General features: G+C 42.4%; 1 protein-coding gene and 1 pseudogene across 4 annotated transcripts in view; both read right to left on the bottom strand.

Moving 5' to 3' along the window:
- The window catches only part of LOC309867303 (A-kinase anchor protein 13-like), a 191,023-nt gene that overhangs the window by 37,360 nt on the left and 141,305 nt on the right, over nucleotides 1-12,358 (bottom strand). The gene's annotated exons all lie outside the window — the stretch shown is intronic.
- The window catches only part of LOC309867306 (syntenin-1 pseudogene), a 208,042-nt pseudogene continuing 198,648 nt past the window's right edge, over nucleotides 2,965-12,358 (bottom strand). The window contains exon 2 of the transcript XR_014316724.1: nucleotides 2,965-5,079. The product of XR_014316724.1 is annotated as a syntenin-1 pseudogene (transcript). The remainder of the gene's footprint in view (nucleotides 5,080-12,358) is intronic.

Raw genomic sequence — 12,358 nt, 5'->3', positions numbered from 1 at the left:
GAATCTATTTTACTGGTGGCGGATTATCAGTAATATTATTATGTCTAACCTAACCGTTTAAAAAAAAAAATCAATGCTAATTCTCCCTCCTTGCTATCATTCTTGCTTCTGGCCTAAGTTGGAGGACAGATACAGTATAGTACAGTGTATAGTATATACATATACTATAGATAGATAGATATATTATAGTGCAGGTGTCACCAAGAGCTCTACGGCAGGGAACACAGAGCAATGAACCTGAGTCTGCACTGTGACACAGTTACATCTAACTCAACCCCAGGCCAACACCAGGCCAACACCAAATGGTGTTTCTTAGATGTTCCTCATCTAAGAAATAACCCAAATGACTGACGCCCACTCACTAAGTGACGTGCTTTCTCTTTTTCCTACCCTTTCCCTCCCCAGATGACTGAGGCCATCTAAGTGAGGACACAGAGATTTCTATTAAAGTATTACTTGGACCTTTATTTCTATAAAGCTAGTTTGATCTCTCGCAGGACATACAATTGTTTATTTTATGACAGTTACTGACTTCATAACTACTTACTGTCCTCTGCCTACAAGGTACACTTAACGAGAGGAGAAATAGAGGCACATGAGAATTATCCTGAAAGAAAGCCATTATCACTGTGACTAACATCAAATTCCAGGCTGAGGAGAGACAAAAATTATTACAAAATAATCTGAAACTTGGAAAGAATAATAGAACTATCTGGATAAAATAATTTAGGACTGATGACAAAAAACAGATCAAGAAGAAAAGTCCAATATCCAACAACTAGAAAAGAGAGAACACATCTTTAAAAAGGTTGAGTTTCTTTAGCTTTCTCATGAAGCAAATAGACACAACAAAAATCAAACAGCAACCCTAGATGTTCACCAGCTTAAACCATCTAATCACAATGGAGGGCAAGGAATGCATGCCCATTTCTCCCAATCTTATTTCTGAAAAGCATTTGAAACATAACATAAAATATTAAGACCTAAATATGATTCTGTAACTCCAGGGTAAAGGTGACCATTAAAAGCAGCTGATTAACAAGCTTCCAAGGGAGAAGCTGCCACAAGCCTATAGATAAGTGATTTGTTCTACTTACAAAAATTGGTAACTTTAATCGCAACAAAGTCATCACTCTGTAAACTAGCTTTTTCCAGTTCGAGGGGGAAAAAAAAACAACAAAACATTCTTGCTCATTAGTCTGGGTAGGACTCTTCAGACATGAAGTTCACTTGACTTTAATATAAGGTTACTGTCATTAAAATTTAACAAAAGAACCAATACTTATTAAGTCCAATAAGCTTCTAATGAGCTCGTGTGTTTTTATAAGATCCACTGCCCTGAGGCAGCATTTTTCCTAAGTCATTGTTGAAACGGATTCATCTTGTTTTGAAGCAGTTAAACAAATAACATATGTGAAAATAAAGCGACAACATCTCTTTCACACACTAGACGGGACTTTTTTCAGGTCTCCCTTCTCTAGCGCACTCCTTATGCAGCAACACAGAACATCGCTCCGCTCTCCCTGCACACAGCACTGTACCATCAGTGGTCAGGTGGGTTCCAGGACAGCTGCTCAAACCAGGGATGAAGGACCAGATTTAAAAAAAAAAAAAGAAAAAAAAAGTTCCAATTCATTACAGAAGCAAAAACTCTAAAAATTACTAGAAAAGTAAAATACACAAGATACAAAATTGAAGCCCAAAGTTCTTGGTAGATTCAATTGATATAAAATGACTCGGTCAACTTAGCATAAAAGTTTCCGAACACATTCTCTCCACATCACACTGATCTCCTCACAGATCAGTGACAAAGAATAGGCGGCTCAGTGCTCAGCTGGGCCTGCCTCCTTGTGAGCAGCAGTAGGTTACAACAGAGAAGGCTGCAGACTGCCAGGAACCACGTTTCACATTCCTAACATCTACAGACCCCAGCAAGACAGGCAAGCAGGAGAACGAAAAGTCATGGCACAGACAGGGACATGGAACACGGAACCAGCTACACACAGATGCTCTGGACCACGTGTCCTTTTCTCCCGTGTCCTTTTTCTCACCTCACAGAGAAGGCAGCTGCTCAACCAACTGAGCCACCCAGGCGTCCCCAGTCAAGAATATTTTAAAAGTTCAATCCCAGCTGGTGTTTATTATTATTTTTATTATAAAATCAAAAGCATCCAGGGGCACCTGGGTGGCTCAGTGGGTAAAGCCTCTGCCTTTGGCTCGGGTCATTATCTCAGGGTCCTGGGATCGAGCCCTGCAAGGGGCTCTCTGCTCAGCAGGGAGCCTGCTTCCCCCTCTCTCTCTCTGCCTGCCTCTCTGCCTACTTGTGATCTGTCAAATAAACAAAATCTTTTAAAAAAAGAAAAATCAAAAGCATCCAAACATCCACTTTAACAGAGAAGTCACAAAGAGCTTCTAGAATTAATTCACTGATACGATTTCCCTGAACTGAATGTGAAATACTAGGAACTAATCACAGTACATAATAAAATAATACAGCGTAAAGCAGGATTCAGTTTTAGAGCACTTTCACCATAAATACCATTTTTACTCTTCCCAGTGACAAGGGCCAGCAACCTGCATATAAAGAACAGAAAGAAGCACAGATAAATGAACCAAGGTTTCACACAGCTAATGGCTGAACGAGGGTTAAAAGATCAATTTTTTTGAGACTTGATTTATTTGAGAGAGCAAGCACACACATGAGCACAGAGGGAGAGGGAGAAGCAGACTCCCTGCTTAGCAGGGAGCCCAATGAGGGGCTCAATCCCAGGACCCCCCAGACTACGACCTGAGACAAAGGCAGACACTTAATCGACTGAGCCACCCAAGCACCCCTGAAAGATACATTTTTAAAATCTATTCCAAGTAATTTAGTATTAAACTTGCATGGATTAATGAGCTGTAAGAAAAGCTAAGAGCAAAATGCTTCTCTTAGATTACATTAAAAAAGGTGTTAAGGGTTATTCTAACCTCTAACACTCTTTTTTTTTCCACTTTATTTATACATATTTAATTAAGATGAAATAGACATAAACCATAAAGAAAAAAAATCAGGATAAAGTGTCACTTCCATTTTGTAGGGAGGGGTCAGGAAATGGAACAGATTACCTGGGAAACATCCTAAGACCACCCCAAAGTAGTGAGATTACAGAATGTTAAAGACAAAATTAAGGATTATTCCACTTAATCTACAAATGAATAAAGGGAGTCAAAACTTTATCCTATTTGGTATAAGAATTTTTACATTTAATATATAGTGAATCATTTCTCAGAAAGTAATACCGGTTAAGTTTTAGAAGAAAGAAATTTCCATTACACAACTGACTAGAAAATCTCAAATGCAACTAAGCAGCTATGCTATAGCTCAGTATGTACCATTACATTGTTCTGGGCTAGTGTACATTTCAGTTTAACACAGAACTGCATTTTGGGTTTTAGAAAGGCAGCAATAGTTATATTTTGGCTTTTATTCTAGATGCTTAATACAGTTAAGGCGACAGTTGAAGCATATTAAGTAAAGGTAGTTCTAATTAAATGATGATCAACACAATCTCTACCAACCTACACACACTGTATAATGCTTACATGGAATGAAACCAGTGTACTTAATTGGTATTTTACACACACACACACACACACACACACACACACAGAACTAAAAAAACATCAAAAGCAGTCATTCTACATGTACTATGGTTACACATTAAAAATGCAATTATACCATAGAACTAAAGTAATATGAACAGCACTACTTGATATGTAAGATAAAGGTGACTGGTTCTAACACAGAGCTAAGCCTGTATCAGTCATTCTAATCATAATGGCTTGTAAAAGCATCGGGTTTCCAATAGAGAAACTACTCTATGAAAATCAGTTAAAATCTATCCAAAGTTTCACATCAGTAAAACCAGGATAAGGCTACAATGATCTTGAAGTGTGAACAAGATATCCAACCAGAACAGTAAGATTCCCAGCCATAATGTAAGATAGAAAGGTCTTCATGCAGCATATGCTCTCTGGCTCCTAGAAAGCTTCATGTGCATAAGATAAAGATAAGTTGCCCAAGAAGTAAACTGGAGTTCAGTGAAGTTTCCATTGTGCCATGACTTTTAAACCTCAGGAATGGTATGATCCATCAGGCTTTTCATAATGCTTGGTGCCATCCGTCTGATAATATGTTCAAAGATAAAAGCAGGCATGATTGTAATAGTAACTACAGTCTCAGATGTTGACGGTATGTCTGCAATTTGAGAATCCTTCAGCCCAATGACATTCTCTGCCCATTGACTTCACAGATGTTATGTTCTGTGAGAAGACCATTTCTGGCTGCAGAACTATCTTTCACTATGGATGTTATCTTTCCATTTTTAAAGATAAAGCCAACATGTCCAGTACTATCCTTATGCATGGTAACTGTCCGTTCAAAGGGCCTCTCACGAACAGTCATAGTAATCTTCTCTCCAAAAGCTGTTTGAGTACCTTGTGTGCTTTATCAGAGCTCCAGCCTGCAGAGTTTTCCCCATTGATCTGGAGCACTTGGTCCCCAAATCTCAGACCAACCAATGAGGCTGGAGAATTTGCCTGGACCAGATAAACAAATATGCCATTATCTATTGATTTAAGCCTGAGCCCAATTTTTCCATCTTGATCCTTACACAAAATGACTTCACGAATCCCTTGCTTAATTTCTGCTCTATGAATTCCAACATCATTACCAGTTACAGGAGCCACCATATAGTTCATACTAGAAGGTCTTGCCACCAACTGCCCCTGAACTGGTGCTCCAGGGACCATGGCCATATTTGCACGGATTTCTTCTTCATTTAAACTCAGGCCCATGTACTGGGAGAGCTCCGGATACAATTTAGGATAGAGATTTCCATCTCGAGAGATGGGAGCAGAAGCTTCAGACAAAATTGCTGGGTTGCCAGGGTTTGCAGAAAAGGCAGTTTGGGCCTGAATAACTTTGTCTACCTTCAGGTCTTCAAGAGATGGGTACAGAGACATTTTTGCAGGATTTTTCTAGGCCACAAGGACCCACTCGCCGCCGTTACTGCCCCGCTGCCTCCGGTAACTGGCCTCTAACACTCTTTCTTAACCGACAAAATCATTTTCATATGAGCATACATTTTCTAAAAACACGCATGTAAATAAAATCTTAAAAGTATACACATAGACAAAAAGATACTTCTTCTCAGTATGTGAAAATGCATTAGGTTCTATATGGATACTTGTTTGCAAGTGTCCCTATAAGTATTTTTCCATTACTGATAAAATGTCTCCAAAAGCCCATCGAAAAAGATAATACTACAGATGGGATGACATTTTTAAACACGAATGCCACCTGGAAACTGGTCTTCTCTACATTGTACTTCAGTTCTTATTTCAAGACATTTCAAAATACCACATTTTCAGAACATGAATGACCTAGGTGATTTATTCACTCAAACCTTCAACATCTATTCATGCTGTATCTACTATGTTCCTGAATGCTACGAACAGATGAATGAATAAATTAGAAGCCAACATTCCTACTATCACAGAGCTTCTATTAGAAAAGGGTATAGTTACAGTTAGAGATACGCTTTTTAAAAAAAATAAAAGCTGGTGCTTATAGAAGAAATTTCCTGTGGGTGGAGAGAGTGCATTCTTCAGAGAGGTAGTCAGGAAAATCTCTGAGAAGGGACCAGTATGGAAGAGCCAGCATATGGAGTTACTGGGACAGGACAGAACAGGCAAAGGGTACAGCAGAGCACAAGGATCCCGTGCAGAGAAAGCCACGGGAAGAAGGCAAACATCAGAAAATGAGGTGTCAGAGTAGGACAGGGTTAGGGTCTCATGGGCTCTGCAGACCATGGTACCAACTAGGATTTTACTCCGAGTTGGGTGAGAAAATGTGAGGAAGAGGAGAACAAAGGTGAAAATACAAAAGGATAAAACACTATTATTAGTTTGGTATCAGATGAATATAACTTACTTATAATCCTCCAAACAACTTTGAGGCAGGGATCAGTGTATTTCCATTTTTCATGTGAGGAAACGACAGGCATAAGGAAAAATCTGTTCAAGTATATGGCTAGTAAGTGAAAGGCCAGAATTTTACCCAGACCTAATTATGAAACTTCTGTACCTCCTTCTATTGTCCAGTGTAAAAATGACCCTCTAACACTGTCAAACAATGACTACATTCCAATTAGACACACTGTTAAGTCTGATACGATACTTATCAGAAGCTAAGTAGGTATATTAGATTTCCTGTCACAAGTTTTTTTTAGGATCCATAGCAAGAAAACCATACATTAAGAAGCCATTCCTCAGAGATGGGGTTACAGCATCCAAACAGAGGATCCATGGCTGGCCCCCAACTCAAAGGTTCATGTACGTGGAACACCAAAATTCAACAATCACAGAGTGCATTTCAGCATTCCCACCACTAGGCCCCAATCAACAACCAGTCAGCCTCTCCTCCTCACCTTACCTAGCAGGATGCAACTCAAGCAAAACTCTGGGCTGATGCTAACATACATGTAAAATCCTGTCAAATCGAGTGCAGAAAAAACCATTTTCCCGGTACTAACAACCCGAGTCATTCACGGGGGGGGGGGGGGGGGGCTCAAAGATGTGTCTTCTTGAGATCAGCGAAGGCCACGTCAAGTGCCAGAGAAGCACCACTGAAGACCCACGACCCGTCAGTCTGGAAGCAGATACTCACTGGTGGCGGCTCAAACACCACGAATACCGCAAGCCCATCCTATCCAGGCCCCGGTGTCATACTGCAGCTTTAAGAGTAAAGCAGCCCTTCCAAAGGCACGTTTTGCTGAGTCTCCCTCTGACGGGAACTGCGGCATCTAGTTCCTGGTCTGAGGGCTGCTGCAATCTCGTCCCTGAAGCCACCTCACAGCCACGGTGCCGAGCCTTAGGGAGTCCTACGAGATCAAATGCAACTGCACAGAAATGCAGCGGGAGAGGCGAAATGCCAGGAACAGGGGGGTGGGTGCACGGAGGGTGACCGATGCCCCCACAATAGATAGAAGGTTACTATGTTAGGTGCTTGTAAGGAACACACTGCTAGACTAGTTCACGTCCATGCACACGATACTCAGTTCTTCTCCCCTTCCTTTTTTTCTTTTGACCTTATACTGTCACTCTGCCCTCAACTAATACAGAAAGAATGCAGAGGAAAGAGGGCACATAATTTGAGCAACAACTGAGTATCAGCGATTTGCTATAAATTCTGCGATGTTAAATAACTGAAAATGAAACTTTTCTAAGGTAATGGCCAGAACATGCTGGAAAGTTAGGCAGACTTGCTTCCATTCTTTACTCTGACGGTGCCACTTGTATGATCTTGGGTCAGTTACCGAATGTTCTCTGTGGCTCAGTTTCCTCATCTGTGAAGTGGGAATGCTGGATTTGCTGGGAGAGCCAACAAGCATGCATGTGAAGTATCAGCATGGTGTCTGACCCTCCCACGGCACTCAACAAATTGTGACTATATGGGATACTCTAGGGCTGGTGTAATTCTAAGGAACAAAAAAGAAGACAGTTTTTGAGTTATGTGTTTTTAAAAAAGGCACAGAACCTTTGCTTGTGAGTTAACTGTCGGACAACTAAAACGACACCCACATCACCCTACCACTATTTACTCCCCAAAATCCAAGAGGAAACTGCGGCTCTTCTTCCTGGCTGTGTCAAGGGATTGTTAGCATTGTGGGGGAGGCTGACCAGGAGAAAAACGTGTCAGAAGCTGGACAGTGGTGCAGAGAGGTCCTCTTTACACACAGCTGAGCGGTCATCTTATTTACAATGGGTCTTCCTCCCTAGCTCTCCAGGCAGAGGAACACGCCCAGTTTCTAAGAACTTCACAAGCATGTTCCCATTTTATCCCAAGAGACCTAGGATGCACATGTTAGCATTTCCCATTGTACAGACGAGAAAAGTGAGGCTCTTAGGTGATTCTCAGTCAGGACACACCCATGTTCGACTCTCCCACGGTGAAGGCTGAACAGCCAGGTGCTTTGGTCCAATATTGATTTTGGCCAAAAGGATTATTTGACATGCTTTAATTTCTGTTAATAATACATGCATGTAAAATTTCCAAGTCATTCTTTCTGTAGGTATCCCCTTAAGGAAACTCCCCAAAGTGACCAAATAAAAATCACATATAATGGTTACGAAAGGTTTATATGTTCTAGAGTATAGCGGACTCGCCCATCAAGTCCATCCTCTAGGCTCCTATTTTCTTCCACCAGGGTCCACAGTGAAGTCAGAAATGTTGTCAAGATCACGTGCTGTTGCCACAGAGAACCTGCTACCAGAGGTTAAGCTGTGTGACTACAGCTCTCTGAAGAAAAATGCTGAGGCCTGAAGTTGTAGGGCACCCAGAGCAAACACAGGCTAGGGCCATTTGCATGCACAGAGCAAGAAGTACACACAAGGGAACACAAGACATATGGAAGAGCTTTGTTATTCCAACCAATGTGCAACACCAATCCATCCTCTTATAAAGTCCAAGACAGTGTAATAGTTCAGAGGTTTTATAGTTATAAACTGCTTCAAATTATTGGTCCATGACTTAGCAGCTGTGGTGATTACCTTTTGAAATGAGAATATGTCCATCTCCAAAGAGTTGGAGAGAGAAAAAAATATACAAGAATTTATGCAAAGTGCCTAGCACAAATACAATAAATGACAGCTGGTGCTATTGTTATATAAATACATATATTATTCTCGGAAAGTGCATTCTGCAATTTTCCAGCATGCTGCCACACAGGTCAACAAACTTGAGATTACCATTTGAATGGTTTTCTAAAAAAAAACTAGGAAATGTCGAGGCACCTGGGTGGCTCAGTGGGTTCAAGCCTCTGCCTTTGGCTCAGATCATGAATCTCAGGGTTCTGGGATCGAGCACCGCATTGGGCAGAGAGCCTGCTTCCCTTCCTCTCTCTCTCTGCCTGCCCCTCTGCCTACTTCTGATCTCTGTCAAATAAATAAATAAAATCTTAAAAAAAAAACTAGGAAATGTCAAAATTCTCAAAATGCTTCCGTTCCGAATTTACCAAAAAAGAAAAAAAGTCATTGAGAACCACATCAATGAATCAACTAATTAAATGATCTTGTTTAGAAGACTGATAATGTTATCAAACATGCTTCCTCACAAAATCCTATCAAGAAGTTTAAAAACATCCTAAGGACAGGCTTGTGAAGAACAGCAATTCACTCTCCTGGCGGCCTTGGGCTGGCTATCTAAGCCTCTAGAAACTTTCCCATTTCTAGAGGAATACGGACTATATTTACACCTTAGAGGATTTGCTGGAAGGTCTAAATGAGAACACACTGAAGTACCAAAGTAGCAGGTACCCAGAAAATGTGTGTGCCCACCCCCACTTCCAATTTCCACTCAGTTCTACAACCTTATCTTCACCAGAACAGAGACCCAGATCACACAGTGAGAAAGGGGGATGGGTGAACAGACAGACATAAAGATGGACAGACAGATGGGACTTGAGCCAGAGAAATGTCAAGTTTAAAAAAAAAAAAAATCCCTGTCTCTGGCTACTTTTTTGAAAGTAAGTTTGTACATTTGCTTCATTCTTTCTCCTCTTAAGCAAAAGCTGCAAACGTGCTTTGTGCTCGATGGGCTCCTGAGGGCCCACTTGTCAAGAGGACGCCGAGAGCAGCCTGAAGAGGCAGTCGCTGTGTCCACAGAAGGTCTTGCTTAACAGCACTCCGCTCCATTGTGCAATCAGTACACAGGAGTAGTCATTGTACCCTCTGACCCTGACCCCAGGCTTCAAGTATAAAAGTGTTAAAAGAAGGACTTGAGAATAGAATCGCTTTGAGAGGAGCCGATCTGCCATACCAGATAAGAACAAACCCCCACCTAGTGCCTCAGGTCTGCCAGGCTGCGTCTGTGCTCTGCATGTGCACACACGTGTCCTCTGTACCTGGACAGGTCCTTGGACTTTGCCCTTGAGCCTGGTTCTGTTACGCTGTAGCCTTGTACTTCTAGCCACTCACTTCACCTCCACTTCCTCAGTTATAAAATAGGGATAACAACACCTGACCTATCTATTCCTTAGGCTGTCAAGAGAACCAACGTAAAAAGACAGCTCGAGTGTAAACAACACTACATTCAAAACCATCCGCTGGATAACATGAATGAAAAGCAGAGGCTAGGACCAAAGAGAAAGCTGTTCACCCTTTCCAAACGCAGTGTTCATCATCCTGTGCCCGGTGGCCTCTTCCGGAGTCTCTCCTCTGGTCAAGGTTTTGTACAGGGAAGATTGCAGGGAACAGAATTCCACGAATGTGTGTGTGACAGGAGCCCTATCACTTTCTATAAAGTCTCGGACTAGTTGCCTTAGCTCTCTGAGCCTTCACACTTCGCCCACACAACATAAATAAGTACAAAAATAAGGCCGATTTCAGAAAGGTTGTCCCAAGACCGAAGTAAAATATTAGCCGTACTATTTCCGACCATGATGTCTAGTGCGCGGCAGGCCCTCATTAAACACAGAGATTTACTGAGCTGGTACAGAAAATGACACGAGGACGGACACTGAAACATGCTCTCTGGGCAAAGGAGGGATTTCAGCACTTCCATGCCGGCACTCCAGAGCCCACATTCGCTACAGGCCTGCTCCTCCCGCAGGACGGCCGCGACCGCAACCCCCTCGCGCATCTGGAGCTCCCCGCTCCACCACCCAGAGGCGTCCCCCGTCACCGCATGGAGAGAGAACCAAACTGATGGTTTTAGAAGTGCTATCTATTACCCAAGGGAATGATTTCAAACTCTGGGGAAGTATCTAAAGCAGGGACAACCACATGCTGCCTAGAAATCCTTTTAAGATTTTGGCAAAATTTCTTTAAGGTATGAAAAATTATTCTGGCTCTAGAAGTAATGGGAAATCAAGGAAAGGGCAGTAATGGACACCACTGATATCGGTAGCTGTGTACATTCCTTCATTTATTTCTCGAAGCAACTCACACTGGAGATGGCTCTCTTGTTTCTCCCATGTTATAAACAGAGCTGACGCTTCAGGAGCGAAGGGGATCCCCGGGAGCACAGCGTCATAGGGGCAGCTCCTGGGTTCAAGACTCGACCACCTCAGCACAAATTCTGCCCATCTCTCTACAACTTCAATTCACAGAGACTGACGATAAATATCACAGAAAAGATACTCTAGGAAGACCCTCAACTGGAATTTGAGTTTCACTGGTCGGTGAACTACCACCTTACTGATTATGCAACTACAGGAGAAACTTCTCCACAGAGCACCTGAGAGTCTGACAGAGAGCCGCAGTCAGCTCACTTGGGGATAACGCGGCATGCTGACACGGGCCAACCAGGTAGCATCCAAGGGATGAGAAACTCAGGTGGGCAGGTGACTTCCTGCTTTCTTCCCCATCACACAGGCTAATAAGTGAGAAAGTTTCGATTTTAGCTAAGCTCTTTGTCTCGAAGCAGGCCCGCTCTTCGAGCTATAGTACCTGTTGCCCTGTACCTACTCTAAGCAATGACCATCACCTGTGTGACAAACAACCCTCGGTTCTCCACAGCACACACATCAGGCACTTGGTTATAATTCCAGGGGGCAAGGATTTTTGTCCTTGTTTCTTTTTAAGAAGATAGAGAAACTGAGGCTGAGAAAGTTGAGCCCTGTGACATGGCTACAAATGGCCAAGTCAAACCACAAACTCTGGTTTGACTCCAAAGTCTGCATACGTAGCCGTCAGCCACTACACCTGGAACTGCCTCTTGGTCTCAGCTCTTTCCCTTGCCCAAAGGAGAGATCCAGGTCCTCAGCCTGCTTGTGTGTTGTGTGTGGGATATCTCACAATGACACCTGTGTCCTTCTGGAGACTCCAACGCAACACCCATCTAATGTTACCTCCTAGCCTTAGCCCAACCAAGAGCCTCAAGACTTGGGTTCCCTCCCTCTTCTACCCATCACTAATTAGGGGACCTCAGGCAGGGGATGTTCGACTTCTTTTCAAAATGGGGGAGACAACTGTGCATCTACCTAAAAGCAGGGGAGGCCTAAGCGTTCTGGGTAAGATTTCTTCTCAGGCAAGACTGGGACATTTTGTCTAAGGTGAATTTTCCGATCATAAATACAACCATATTGATAATGCAAGATCAAAATATGAGCAGTGAGTCAAAAAAATTTCTCCTTTCCTGTCACTGAACTCAGTGCAAGTTAATAATAACAGATTACAGAAAAGGGAAGCTATCAAAAACATCCTAACAATTACTGCTATCTGCTAGGATTTAGTATCAATTCAAGAGTTCTCAAAAGACGTGGGTCATATTTAGATTATCTTTCACTTCCAAGGACAGCAGAATTGATTTTCA

The sequence above is a fragment of the Mustela nivalis genome (assembly GCF_964662115.1).
Source record: "Mustela nivalis genome assembly, chromosome: 6".
Classification (NCBI taxonomy): Eukaryota; Metazoa; Chordata; class Mammalia; order Carnivora; family Mustelidae; genus Mustela; species Mustela nivalis.
This window is presented reverse-complemented; position numbering and strand designations above follow the sequence as displayed.